This window comes from Lutjanus erythropterus, chromosome 8 (assembly GCF_056507025.1).
Source record: "Lutjanus erythropterus isolate fLutEry1 chromosome 8, fLutEry1.hap2, whole genome shotgun sequence".
NCBI lineage: Eukaryota > Metazoa > Chordata > Actinopteri > Lutjaniformes > Lutjanidae > Lutjanus > Lutjanus erythropterus.
In genome coordinates, this window is record NC_139324.1 from 33,003,709 (window position 1) to 33,016,887 (window position 13,179).

General features: G+C 39.8%; 1 protein-coding gene across 1 annotated transcript in view; it reads left to right on the plus strand.

Annotated features, from left to right (window-relative positions):
- erbb4b (erb-b2 receptor tyrosine kinase 4b) overlaps positions 1 to 13,179 on the plus strand; it is a 459,675-nt gene that overhangs the window by 258,215 nt on the left and 188,281 nt on the right. The gene's annotated exons all lie outside the window — the stretch shown is intronic.

Sequence of the window (13,179 nt, forward strand, 5' to 3'; positions counted from 1 at the left end):
TCCTCAAGTGGACAAAACATGATAAAAAGTCTCTTGTGGCGTTCCAGTGGACAAAATTTGGTAAAGTGCAAATGCATCACGACTATTGGTGCGCTGGTGCCCCACTATATACAGCTGGGGCCCTTTTTATTTTTTTCACCCCTGCCCATCAGACAGCCACAGTCCACCACTGATCTCGAAGAAATCTTGTCAGTACAAATGGTAATCCACATACCAATGTGAGCTTAATGAAAAGGGAACAGAAGGTGATGATCAAATGGAATCAGCCTGATATTTTTAAGCCTCAAGCTTTTTCTCTTTTAACCAAATAAAGGTGGATTAAATCAATGTTTCACAGACTCTTACTTGAAACTTGTGAAACATTATTCACTTCTCTCTCTTTATTACCTTGTTTCAAATTGCTATCCTTGCAGTTCATTATTTCGATAGCTGATTTCTACAGTGATCACATCCCCTCGTTCAGTTGCCTGCGTTAATCAATAGTCGCTTTGCCGAACACAAGGCTGGCTGCCCTCTGTTTTTGAAAGGATGCAGACTAGCAACATGCGCCAGTATTGTTTCACATTGATCTAAACCTGGGCTCTTCAACAGGAGGTCTGTGACCTGTAGAGGGTCCTCAGAGTTACTGCACGGGGTCCTTCAAATTATTGGTTATTACTACCTATTTGTAAAAACAACAACAAAAATTTAATTTAGATGACATTGACAAAAGGCTACACATGAAGCCTTGTGCAGTCGTGTGAGCTAACTACCCTACTAAATCAGTGTGTCACCAACCATAATGGCAAACTTCTAAAATATGTATTATTGAAACATATTGGCCAAGTATTAATATCCCAACTGTACAGACACTGTTGTGAGCTTAAAGTGCAGAGGGTGAGACTAACAAAACTAACATTAGCCCTGTTACAACTGCACAATTTAGCAGTTATGGCTATGCACAAAAATAGAGAAGCTGAAAATATTCAATATAATATATGTAGTAGGGGGTCTCTGCTCCATCTCTACATCAGCTAAAGAGTCTATGGCCTGAAATTTTGAAGAAACTAGATTTAAACAATAACTTGTTAAGGATATCACAGTTATTATTGAGAAAATATGTCACTGCCTGATCCAGGAGCAGATGGATGTTCCATCAAGGCTTTTAATAAAATCTGAGATTAAGTGAGCCCTGCTTGAATTAACTTACAACTCTTTTAACTTGGTCTAATCAATGCTAACTCACGGCAGGCTTAAACAAGCTTGCATTGTGAGCGTGCATGGAGAACAGAAGCAGCCCAGAACAGTCGAAGAAGAGAAAACAAGAGTGATTTTCTTCTCTCTTTCTTCTCTTCTCTGTTTGTTTGTTTGTTGTCACAGACTGAACAATATGAGTGAATGAATAAACAACCTTGGCACAAATTTTAAGCTTTTAAATAAAAGGGTTCCACCATGTCCACTCCATGTCAAATAATCAGACAGTAAAAGTTCTACGACATGATTTTCTTAGCTTCTCATTTAATTAATACAACTTTTGGAACTAAAGTTAACACATAAATTCATTCTTGGTCACGCAGAAAAAGGTCTGAACTTATGTTTCCACATGGACAGAAGTGATGAGATCACAAAAAGACACCTGATGGAACTGTCTTTTGTGGTTCTGGTTCCACCTGTTGGAAATTCTTTGACACAGTTAAATTAAGCCGGTGATGTAAGTTACCATAGTTACTTAGCAGCAATCTTTATAAGCCACTGACATTAGCCAGATCAAATTAGCCTGACTTATCCAAATAAACCAGGCTTTTCCTCTGGTGTCTCTGTGTGGGGGAAACAACAACATCAAGGGCATATGCTGTGATTATGGAGTTGCTTTTAGAAAATCTTTCACAAAAATACAACTGGTTGGAGGAGGCTGCATTTCATAGATGAATTAATAAATTGGCGAGTGTGCTTGTAGTTGTTTACTGGCTTCTATCACCTTCACGCCAGATGGGAATATGCAGACAGTCTGCCCCCTCTTCTCTCTCCGAAGTACCCGGCTGGTGCTGTTATCGCAATTAACCCCCTCACACTGAGTGATACGATGCTCACTCGTGATGCTGTTAAAAGACTTTATCTCTTCTGTTATTTCCACCCGTCGCTCCTGCTCATACACACAAAAAAAATCCTCATCTGATTTACAACCAACCCAGCAATCGACCCAAGTGTGTTCCTTCAGAAGTTGGAGAAGACAGTGAATGTGATTGCTGATAAATAGCGTACTAAGTAGGGAAGCATTGTGTGGGTGGCTCTGCCTCTTTATGAACAATGGATCCTTGTGCTACTAGGTTTCCTTCGGGCGCTCTCACCCTGAGGTCAGTGAGAAATGAAGCTCTTGACTTGCAAAAAAGATGTAGAGCTTTTTCAGTACAGGGCTAAGTGGGGCATGTCAGGGCCAGGGCCAGCTCATGATGTGCGCAGCACAAGGTCAGAGGTGTTATTTACTCATTTTGAAGATAAATCCAACCTCACAAATCTTCTGAGTGAGTGAAAATGGAGAGAGAATCAATTTGTATTTTGGCTGAATAGCATTAAGTAAAAGTGTTATCAGTAAGTCGTGGTCAGTTGTGTTTAGCCCCATGGTGCAAACGCTGCTTTGTTTGTGTTCTTTTTTCTTTTTTTTCTTTTTTTTTTTCGCTCTCCAGTGCAATCATAACATGAATTATTTCCCTTATTATCTTTTACACACAGGAAAGCAAGAGGAATGAGATTTCAATGATTTATTAGGTAGCACCACATAGTGCCATGCATGTCCTCGTTGATAGGGAATGTCAGGAAAATGTGCTTTGAAATGACTTTTGCTGCTTATTTCCGATGGGGAAGAAATCCCAGTGCAATCAGCCTGGATGGCTGGCATACACAACACTGAAGCATGTTTCCACCCACTGATGTTTGGGTCAATGTTACACGCACGGTTAGGAGGGTTACTTTAAAAATATGTTCCGCTACAATTACTAATTACCTGTTGAAAATTTTAGTCAGAAACCTAATCCAAGTATTACATTATTAAAGAAATGTAACCCGAACACTTTCCCTTAATTTTAGATTACCAAATGTGGTGAAATTGTTCAGCCTTATATAATTTTTTTTGCTCGTCCAGCTATTCCTTCCTTTGTTATGTGCAAATTCGTGTTTAGATTAATAGTAGTAATTGTGTGCATTTAAATGTACTTTGTTAAGCATCATTATGCTATTCATACTTCACACTCAAACTTCAAATAAACTGCCAAAAACTTAGTCCCACGTACCATCCAGGTCACCAGCACCTACAGCCCCAAAAGTAGTTTTTCTTTAGAAGTAGTCTTGGCAGGTAGGTGTGTAGCTAGCTAACTGGAATTCTTTGTTGCTAATGTTAGCAGTTGGTCTGTTCAGCTAAAGTTAGCAGTTGTTCTGTGTAGGTAACATTAGCGGTTGGTCTGTGTAGCTAGCATCAGCCGTGTGTCTGTGTATCTAAAGCTAGCGGTTGGTCTATAACGAAATTTCCACCTTGTTAAAACTTTTTTTTAAAGAGATAATGAATTGGCAACTGTCAGAGTAGCTGATTTGAGACCATGTTGTGAGACTAACGTGAACGCACTGCACATATATCCTTTTTTAATTTAAAGGTACTTTAAAATTGCAATCTTGCTAATAATCCACGTTTTCACTTAATGTATCTGTAATCTGATTATGTTTTAAGTGATTATGTCTTTGTGACTGTAATGGAATACGGTTACCTTTTATTTTTGTATCCTAATTACACAATCCTGTTACATGTAATTTGTTAGTCCCCAAGCCTGGTTACACAAATATATGAATATATGCCATACAAGTTTGTCAAGGTAACACTGGGGGAATATGAGAAAGGCAATCAGTTTGTACTACAAATTTTAAAATTCTCTCTGTGCTGAGAAATTACAGTTTATTCCAAGGCTAGAATTTATTTAGATTTGTAAGGAGACACATTGCACTGAGCTTGTGTCTCTGCTGCTTCCAAACTCTCTTTCTAAATAATTCAGTTGTCTCTCATTGTTCTCTTCAACTGTTCCTTCCCTGTGATCCCCCAGAGTCGAAGGAAACAACACATCCATCCACAAGTGCATGTGCAGTGACAGTATGTGCTTGTGTGTTATGTTCCATCTTGTATTCTTTCTCGCATGTTGCGCCATACTTAGGGAATTGCATTTGTCCAGCACCACCACCAGCATCTTTTTTTTTTTTTTTTTGCCAAGCCAGTCCTCTTCATTGTGGTGCCAAGTTGAAGCCAGTGCTGAGGGAGCTGGGGCTGGACTCAGTGAGAAGCTGCTGTTTGATGTGCCATCCGTGGCCTCGAGCCATGAAGTAGAGGGGAAGTTATGCACAACAGCCATGGCCTGAATCTGCTCGACTTCATAACTCTGACTGAGTTTCACCCCAGTACTTTCCATTCTTGCTAACGAACAGAATAGAATAGAATAGAATAGAGTGGTTGATGTTATTACAACATACCAACTAGAGATGTCCAGTAGAGATACCCAGAGATGCTCTAGAGATGAAGAGATGTAGAGATGCTTTCTAGTCGCCAAAAACGATTGATGGTGCAAAAAAGCTTATACCGATTCTCAGCTAACTCTCCTAAAGGAGAATTTCACCCCCAAAATAATTTGTGTATCAATGACTCACCTCGTGTTGCCTTGAATTCCTGATTTTTTTTTTTTAATTAACATGGCAGTGCCTCCACATGAAAGTAGAATGAATCCAAAACACACTATCTAGACTGTCTGAAGATGATGGCTCTCTCATTTTTGAAATAGCAAAACTATATCAGTTTTCACCTGTCCAGTATAATCCAATCTATAAACCTAGTCTCACTCATGTAGTCATATGTGCAGTACTTCTTAAACTTAGTGGTTAAACACATTTGTGCATGCAGCTTAGAGAAACAAATACATGCGTGTGCATCTGTGGAGGTATGCAACATATATCTCATCATAACTCTGATAAAACCCTGCCAGTGTTAGCAATAAGGTGCTGGTTGGTCGCTGTAACATTTTAGGTGAAGTATCAGAATAAACACCCACAGACTGAGCTGACTTTACTGTGACTTTATATTAAGAGCAAACATGTTTTTCCTCTGGCTTCTTCGGGTTCGCTCAGCAACTGTTGTTAAACCTGTTTGCTATGTTAGCGACATAGCTAGCCAACTATAGATTGTCAGTGGCCTACAGTAATGAAGCAGAAGTACTAAGCCTCATTTTTATCCCCTCATGTTTTCCCTGTTAAAGTTACTACATTACTTTATTAAAACAAACTTAACATTTCCTGTATCCATTTCAAAGTAACCCCCCCTCCCCCCTAGAAATTCAGTGGATGAAAACCCTTCATTTTTTAACAAGGCTTTTTTTGTGAAACATTCGCAGGAACTTGTGGAAAACTCAGTAACTTCCAACTCCATTCTCATTCACAGGCTCTTATTGTGTTTCATTCTGGAGCGACTGAGTGAGCTGCGACACCTAGTGGTAAAATTCAGTCCAGTATTTTGCTTTTACTGACCTATAATACTGCAATACCAGCTGTTATAGCAAAACAATATCACCATATCTGATGCTACACTTCCCTATCAGCTATGGTCATGTGTTTATTGCAAGGAAAAAAAAAGTCTAAAAAGTATGAACTGTGAAGTGACCTTATGTAGCCCCTCTTTTTGGCTATAGATGCTTATTAATTTGTGGGACATCATGTCACTACCAGTGTCCTTTTCAGACCAGTTCTCTCTGCCCTCGGGTCTCTTTTCCATCAGGTATCTTTTTTAGAAAAAGTATATAAACATGTCATGTTTGGGTAGACAGGGCTGTCCAGAATTTTGGACCCTTAAAGACCTTGAACACAAACTTATCTCTTTGTAACAAGAAACTTGTCTTGGAGGGTCTATCATATCACTGCTTTTTGCACAGATGGTCCTGACAGTTAAACAAGCTCTTGCTGTGGGGGGAGAAACAAGTCACTTGTGTCCCAGTTTGTTCTGTTGCGGTTGTCATAATTCTACAGTGTGGTGCTGACTGAGGAAGGATATAAGCCTGAACCATCAGGATAGAGCCACTCCTGTACATCAAGCAGCACAGATCAAAATTCTTCCCTCCCTTCAAGTGCTTTAGAGAGTCCGAGGCTGGCTGTCTCATCCATTACAAGGCCTTTGATGTTGCTGTCATATTGGTCCACCGTTCCTCAGCCAGCAGCTCCCAGGAGAAGTGTAAAATGATCAATATAATCCATATAGGCAACATATATAAGAGGATAAAACTTATTAACTACATAAGGGGCTAATCGAGAGAAGGCGCAGTAAAAGACCCCTTCAGTGCTGAAACCCACCCGCGTTTCTACTGGGGTCGAAATTGCCTTTGGATGAAATCAATTTGTCGCCACTATATTGTAGCATTGCACTTATTGATTTCTGCGGTGCACTCTCTGCGAGCTGTGAATGGACTCTCTGGATTTGAGGGGACTGGAGGGATGGGGTGGAGGAGGTCTCCGGCTGAGCAGGGATAGGACTCCCTCCGATGCACCTTTCAATCAAGCTTAGCTAAGTTATCCTCATGAATATGAAATATAAGGCACAGTCGAGCCGGGAAAAGTTGAGGGATGGTGTGTGTGCACGGGGGTGTATAGAAGTGAATAAGAAATGTGAAAGACACTCTTCGCTTAAGTGTGGAAAGTTTAGTTGTGCTGTTTGTTTGACTTTGTGGGGACAAAAATCTGTTCTGACTGCTTCCTGAAAGGTTACCCATTTTTTAGGCTTTTTGTCTGTCATCCATTCCTCAAAATTGGGACAAATCATGTCCGTCCAAAACAAACAAACCAAAGAAAAAATTAATACCAACACTCTAATTCCATTTTTGGGGGAGAAAATTTATTCATATATTCATGAAATATATATAATTTATGAAATGTTTTGGTTTGCTTCCATTTTTAAAAATGTCTAAACTTGCTCTGTGCCAGTAAAGACCCTTGTCCCAGACATTTATTTTTGAAATTAAATATAGACTTCTTAAGAAGTTGACAAAGTGTTCCATTTATTCATTTCACTGTATAGTTGTAGTGAGTAGACATTTTGTTCTTTTAAGTTGCTAAGAGTTCCCTTAATGCTCATCAAAATGAAGGAAAGTGTGACAGGGGTCCTTGAAGTATAGCTAACCCTTCTTATGCCTGATTAAATCACGATTTCTAAAAATCTGATAGAGTTGATGGAAATCTAGGACACAACTTTAAAGGGTCATTATTTTCATTAAATATCAGTTTTAAAACAAAGATGATTACAATAGCACATTTTTATACCATGTTATTGGTAAATATTGTTTGTTATAGATTTTGAAGGCTTTTTTTTAAATTTTAAGTTGTAAATTGTTCTCTGGGACGAGGGTGTTAAAAAAAAAATTAAAGCAAACCAAAACATTTTAAAGTACACCATGTTAGTACTGGGTTGGACCCCTTTTGCCTTCATAACTGCCTGAATTCTTTGTGGCATAGATTCAACAAGGTGCTGGAAACATGACAGCATCACACAGTTGCTGCAGATTTGTCGGCTGCGCATCCATGATGCAAATCTCCCGTTCCACCACATCCCAAAGGTGCTCTGTTGGATTGAGATCTGGTGACTGTGGAGGCCATTGGAGTCCAGTGAACTCATTGTCATGTCATGTGCTGGAAGTAGCCATCAGAAAATGGTTACACTGTGGTCATAAAGTGACGGACATGAACAGCAACAATACTCAGGTAGACTGTGGGTGATGATGCTCAGTTGGTACTAAGGTGATACACAACCACCAGCAGCCTGAACCGTTGATACAAGGCAGGATGGATCCATGCTTCCATGTTGTTTGTGCCAAATTCCTGCTCCAAAAATAAAATGGCTACTCACTGCAACTATGTTGTGAAATAAAAAAAAAAAAAATTACATTTTGTCAACCCTGTAAGATGGAGGTTTTCCACACTCAATAAAAAATGTTATCAACCAGAGGTTGACAGTTTAAACCATTTAATAGCTAAGACTTTGATCTTTTAAAATATATTTTCCCTGCATAACTGAAGATTAAAAATCAAAATCCCCTCAAAACACACTTTTGTCCCAGTTCTTAAGAATGAGTTCTGTACAATTGAATCTACTGATTGCTGCAAAGAGAAGCTTCAGATAAGTACTTCTTCCCACCTTTTGTCCCTACAGCCAAGAAAAAGGTTAAACTGAGTCGCCTCCTGACATTTTCAAAGTTCCTAATCTGTATTTTGATGCACGGTGACCCGCGGTGTCTTCCTTCCTGCTTAGGCAAACATTTTCAGCACTTCCGTCTGGATTCACATGAACCCCGGGCAGCCTCTGCGCTTTCACATGGTAATTACAGCCTGCTTCCCTGGCAAAATAATAACAGCCTCAATAAGGAGCACAACACAGATGAGCTTTCTGATTTAACGCATTTTACTGCCACCTCCCCACCCACCCTCCCTCCCTCCCTTTCTCTCATTTCATCCAGTATCATTTTTTTTCAGATTTGTTTAGTGTTGTTGATTCATTTTTCTAACCACCCTACGCCTGCACTGCGTCTGTCCAAAATGAAGCATCCAATCTGAGGCCCCATCTGCTGAATGATCCTCTCTCGTCTCATGCATGTACACAAGCCTGTGTTTTACGCCAAGGCGTTATCCACTCCTTCATGGCCCATCTGCTCTCTCTTTATCCATCCTATTTTCTGTCTTTCTTCCATCTCTTTATCCCTCTTTCTTTGGCAATGCGGCCCTCATCATATTTCAGTTGGCTGTCTTGATTTGTCACATTGATGCCTTTCGTGCAAACCCATGCAAGCTAATGTTTGTACAAATTCTGTACTGTATTCAACACCCTTTTGAGCACTTGAGTCTTACTGTGTTCTCCAAAGCCTGATGCAATCGTTCGACGGGTACATCACAGCGAACGTGCTCTGTCATCCGCAGAACGTGTCCTGTTCAGTGTCTTGTGACGGCCACGTAGCCATGGAAAGGATGGAAGGGGATGGGCTGGGGCAAGGTGAAAAAGACGATTTGAGTCCGTGTGTTTCCCCCAGACGACGGCACTGCTGAGAAGTGTGTGTGTGTGGTGGTGATGGGGAGGGGGAGGGAGGGCATAAAATTGCGGCCTTCTTCTGATCCCTGAGACTTTCATTCACGTCTAACTACTTGGAGAAGAAAGAGCAATTCTGCCACAGGAGGCAGGCGAGATTGGTTCAGTGCACGTAACCAGAATTCAGTGGAGCCTCTTGCCTGGCAGCCCACAGACCTCAGGTCTCCTTCAATTGTGTGTCTAATTGATTACTTCCCATGCAATTACTCCCGTGTCACACTCAATATTTCACTGCTCCAGGAAGGGGGCAAGAGGGACTTTCTTTTTGAAGGACGACATTCATATTGTCACATTTGTGAGCCCCTAATGTGCATTGTGAGGAGGCACATGTTAAATTGAAGTCCAGAACGGGCCATCAGTGGTGCTTGGTTTTAATTGATTGCTCTGTAATACCACTGTGTGACAGAGACGGTAAAACTATTAGAGCCAGTAGTTGGGTTGTTATACCTGGGGAACAACAGAGGTAAATTTCTTCATAAAGTTTCTTTTAGTAGTTTTGTGGTAGTACAACTGAATAAAGCTAACATGGCAGGATTCTAATAATTTACACCTTTACAGTTAAATTATTGTTATTTCTGTGCCTTTTGCTAGCTCTGCTTATGATGGTGCCAATTTTCCCAGATCACAAATCAAGAATCATGTCCTTTCTCACGTTTATAATCTTACAATCTTTCCCTCCATATTTTCCCTCCTTTTTTTAGATGCCTCATTCAATCATAAAATATAATCTGGACAAATCATTATTTGATGGTCAGAGCCATCCACATATCTTGCTCACAATTTGGTTGTCAGAATTCAGAGTTGTTTTTGTTATTTATTATTATCTTTAATAATGCTATGTTTGAGATTTCATAAGCACAAAATAACTGGACTTTATGAAATATTAATGGACAACAATAGCACAACCTGGGATGGGAAAGGAGAAATAATAATGCAAAATATCTTTGCCAATTAAAAATGTGTGTGTGTGCCTTTGTCTGTATGTGTTGCATATATTAAATTGCTGGACTCTGCTGTAGCACATTTAATTCCCCTGTGCCATAGAAGGCTCCCTTTTCCCATACACCTGCTAAAGATTTGACAAAGTTTAAACAACCATTAGAGCAAAGATTATTATATGTCTATGTATTTCCATTTGCCAGATAAAACTTGAAAGATTACAATCCTTTACTGTACTCCTTTACTGTAGATGGACAAAGCAGATTAATGACTGCAGTCTTTTGGCCTTAAATGTACATATTTCTTTGCTACCTAATTGATGCTATTCATACACAGATTAACAGTTAAAAAAAAGTAGAACAACTGACTTAAGGGAGAAATCTGTAATAAATTTACTGCAGTAAATCATAAAATAAGCCTGATATCATCAGAGATCAAGAGTTAAAATTCAATGCTGCAGTCACGATTTCCCCCTTTTGAATTTTCTATTCCAGCTTAACAGTTTTTGTTTACCTGTTTCACATTAATTAGAGTTCAAATTAATGCCAAATGTTAGCTGAATTAGCAAGTGTTGTTTATGAGGTGTAAGAAATCATTAATGATCTTGTAGAGGGCCTAGATCAGGCATGTCTGAACTATTCCACGAAGGGCCTTGTGGCTTTGGGTTTTTGTTCCTACCAAGCTGGAGCACACCAGGCTGGACTCATTTACTAAACTAATCAGTCTTCAAATACCTGATTAGTCGAGTCAGGTGTGCTGTTGATTGGTTGGAGCTAAAACTTGCAGCCACTTGGCCCTTTGTGGAATAGTTTGGACATGCCTGCTCACAAAAGTTAAATTGAGCAATATATTAATGGAGCCTGTCAGGCAGTCACTGAAGTCCAACTCCAGATTGTATATATTCAGGGCAGTGGGCTTCTGTTTTCTGGATAACGGGCTTAACTTTACATTTACAGACAATTGACAGTTATAAATAGCTGATTGTTGTCACTTGTTATTGTCAATTTATGATGTTGTGCATGTCCTGCAGTCCTGCGGTGCTCCTGCAGCCTGCAGAGCTTTCTGTAAGGGGGCAGGGGGAAACAACTTGCCTCAACCATAGATGATACACTAAATGGGATTTCAACTTGCTATTTGGAAGGCTGTATCCTTTTTTGCACACACAATTGCTACAAAGTGCTCCTTTAAATCTAGAAAATGCTCATCTGACACTTCAAATGCATGTAAGGAAATAATTTTGTGTTTTTTGTGTACGGAGTGTTTGGAACAAAACGGCTAGCGTAATGTGTTTTTAGATGTTAGATGTTAATCACGAAGACAAACTGGCAGTTTTTCTATTCCGAGGACCATTTATGGCTTTGCTTTTTATGCATGGAAGCATGCTAAGTGTGTGAATACATCAGTACAGGAGTGCTCACATGTGTAGTATGTGTCAGTCTCCAATAAATAATTTACATTGTTTAAGCCCATGATTGCATTAGGGACCAGCCTAGGAAGACTCTAACCATCCTCACTGATTAGAAATGCTGTCCTATCCAAGCCTCCACCTCCGCCTCACCTTTTGTCAGCTAGAAAAATACCCAAACTTGCCTAAACATGACTACATACCCTTTATTACCAATTTGCCTTCCAAACTGAACCTCTATGGCCTGCTGGAAGTGAGAGCCGACTTTCACCTCATTAAAAGTTAAAGTAGGCGTGGAAGGAATTTTAATGCCAATTAATAATCAAAACACAGTCCTCTCCTCTCTTTCTCCAACATTTCCTTCCCCCCCGGGCTATGACTTAGATCAGACTCAGATCTGCCATGATGTAGATGTAAACTGGCTCAGAGACCAATAGGACGCTGTTCACTTAGTTGGTCTCATCTGAATTCTACCCTGTTGTTAAAGCAGGGAACGAGGGACAGAATGAGAATGTGTTTCTCAGCCACTTGAGCTGCGCAATGTTTCAAAGCAGACATCGCCACTATAAAGTGTTAAATAAGTGTGTAGCGTATGACTCTATCAAATATTTTGATATGCAAGTATTAAGCATATCTCCCAGATCCCTGGTCCCGAGTCAATACCTGATTTTTATTTAGCTTTAGATGGAAATATATATTAGTTCTGCTCAAATTTTAGTTATATGTTTTACATAATTCATTTTTAGTTTAGGTTTTCAAAAAATAAATAAATAAACACATGTAAGAAACAGGAGCAAAAATTCTTAGTGGCCATGGCAACAGTGGAGGTCTATAAGAGGAATTATTTATGCCAGGCTTTGTTTTATAGCTTAACATTAAAACAAACCAAATTTGACTTTTGGTATGTGAAGGAAGCAAACGGTGGCCTCTGGTGTCAGACCTGCACACTTTGTATGCCCAACCATTCCCTCTTACTTCCTTCCTATCGGAGATCTTGCAGTGTTATTAGTGTGGTGCAGTTATTCCAGCCTGTCCACGGGGACAGTCAGTATTTACCAGGAAATGGGTTGTTTTAAAGGTCCAGCATGTAAGATTTACGGAAATCTATTGGCAGAATATGGCAGAAATGGGATACAACCCTTCATTAGTGTATAGTGACCTGAAAATACGAATTGTTGTGTTGTCCTTACCAGACTGAGCAGCTTATATCTGCAGAGTAAGCAGATCTTCTTCCATGGAGGCCACTATGTTGCACTCCCATGTTTCTACAGTAGCCCAAAATGGACAAATCAAAACATAGTTTTGCAGCCTCCGTAGCTTCTCTCACACACTTGTAAGGGTAAGATGTTTGGAATCTGAGAGCTAGTCATTTCACAAGTCATTTCATGGAAGAGTCTTTGATTAAAGGGCCCAATTTCTACCTGGATATCGTGCATCATGGAGCACCAACAGGTTCTGTTCATTTTAGTATTGATTCGGAGCACATATAAGAACATCTCATAAGACAGCAGGTATTAAATAATCTATTAATGCAGGGGTCCAGGTTTGTCTGCCTGTCAATCCATTTTGGTAGCAAAAGCTCCACTAGTTCATTAGTCACCAAAACAGGAAGAGCAAACGTGTTAACCAGTGAATTAATGCATACAGTGATATGCTTCTGTGATTGGTTTGAATGGTGTTTACACCAGAAACAAATAACTCCAGAGTTCATTTG